Source organism: Ceratina calcarata, unplaced genomic scaffold (assembly GCF_001652005.2).
Source record: "Ceratina calcarata isolate Rehan_Ccalc_2016 unplaced genomic scaffold, ASM165200v1 scaffold3867, whole genome shotgun sequence".
NCBI lineage: Eukaryota > Metazoa > Arthropoda > Insecta > Hymenoptera > Apidae > Ceratina > Ceratina calcarata.
This window is the reverse complement of record NW_017161960.1, coordinates 1-1,947: the sequence shown is the minus strand read 5'-3', so window position 1 is coordinate 1,947 and position 1,947 is coordinate 1. Positions and strand designations below refer to the sequence as shown.

Below are 1,947 nucleotides of genomic sequence, written 5' to 3'. Positions count from 1 at the left end.
AAATCCTGCAGATTCTTTTCCTTCTCTCCTAAGATCCTAGCCAATTTTTCTATGTCCCGTTCGGTGTAAGATTCTTCCAGCTCCTTTTGAAGAGACGTCCTTCTTCTTTTTCGCTTCTTCCCATTTCAATTTAAGTTTCGACAATCGCGACAGGTATTCGTCAGTATTCGCATAAGGTTTGTCATTGAGCGACAGTTTCTTGACCGACTCTACAGATTCTAAGACATCGCTTTTAATTATGATAACCTCTGTCAACTTTAGTAATCCGTTTCTGTTTATCTTGACTTTCGTTGCGTTTGAAATAACGACTCTGAGATTCCTCAAGCTTTAAGGATTCTGATACAGAATTATGCCCACCTAAAACCTTCTCCCGTTTCTTTTTATATTCTTCTATTTGTTCTTCTATAATCTGTTCTCTAATTTCCGCCTTTTTCGTTCTCTCTGGAAATAAATCTTTCGCCTTCGTGGCCAGTGACTCGTATCGTTTTAAAATCTTCTCCATTGGCGTAATATCAAAACCTTTCTTCCCTATGAATTTTTCGTCTTTCTTGTCTACCGGTTTGTCCATCTTCTTCACTTTCACTAGCAACAATTCGTTCGGTTTCGAGCCTTTTACAGTAACGTACATGATACCATTTTCTTGACTGGTACTAAGATTTAACGAATTATTTACATCTAATTTTTGTACTTTAAAATCATTGTAGTTCTTGTCGGAATCATTTTCCATCTCTTCCGTAGATTTCTTTTTGCATTGCGACGATCAACAACGTTTCAATATGTTCGGTTGTTTTGATTCTTTCGCATTCTCAACTTCGGTTTCAGCGGTAGCATGCGACGCGACAGAAGAATCGTTACCATCCACTTTGTTAACTTTTGCGTACGTTTTTAGGCCAGTCTCATACCTGTACGAAGCTGGAGTCGAAACATTCATTTTCTTGTCAACAACAAAATTGTTATCACAGAAGAAAACGAATTGTTTCATGTTTTTTTTCGGTTGGATGTGCCGCCGTTTGGCGTTCGGTACTTCGAGTTCATCGTTGGATTCCGCGTCAGGTTGAAATGGTGGATCGCCTGAATCGAATTCTTCAATCGAGTCATTATCATCGCTGCTTATGTTAATGACCATATCTTTGAATATCTCGATTTCATCCTTAACATTAGGTTTCTCAGATTCCACTGTAGTTTTCTCTTTTTTCGACATCTGTTCAACTTCCTTTTTCTTCGTGGGACAACTCGTAGATATGTAGCTCGACGATGCTGTCGGCTTCTCCCTCTCTTTACTCGTAGACGGACTTTTATCGTCGAGAATTACAATCGTTTCGGTTTGTTTCTCCGTAGATCTCGTCGCCTGTACTTTGCTCGTTGCTATATTCTTCGTTGCAGTATCGGCCAGAGTAAAGTGAATGGATTTCCGTTCAATTTCTGCCTTCTTTATTTGCATAAAAAATTTATAACTCATCTTTAAATCGCATATACAGTCCATACACATCTGGGTCGACAAACTGTCATACGGATTTATTTCTTCCAAATGTTTAATTCATTGGCTCAATCTCATTTGATTACCCTTCTCACTAAAAATGTCGACCAGCGGAACTTTCAATCCGGCGTAAGTCCTACAATACTTTTTTAATTCCTCCCTCGTTCGTTCCGTTATCGACAGCTTTTATTGTGCAGATTGTTTATTGTGCAAAGAGATCTTAGTTAACTCGTTCAGACTATTCGCATTGTGCGACAGCAGCTTAACGCGAAGGGTGATCTTCTTTAATTCGTTTATATTCTTAATTTGACCGAACGTTTCTTTGCTTGTCGGCAATCCAGATTTGTTTGATTTATACACCGTCTGGACATCACTGTCGCATTCACTTTTAATATTATTAGAAGTACTGTGTAACTTTACTTCACTATAGTTATGATCCTTGTTATTAACTTCAATGTGCTGCATCTTCG

The 1,947-nt window shown here is 38.4% G+C and overlaps 1 pseudogene; it reads right to left on the bottom strand.

Moving 5' to 3' along the window:
- Positions 1–5: 5 nt before the first annotated feature.
- LOC108625989 (uncharacterized) lies at positions 6–1,942 on the bottom strand (annotated as a pseudogene).
- Between the last annotated feature and the right edge of the window lie 5 nt (positions 1,943–1,947).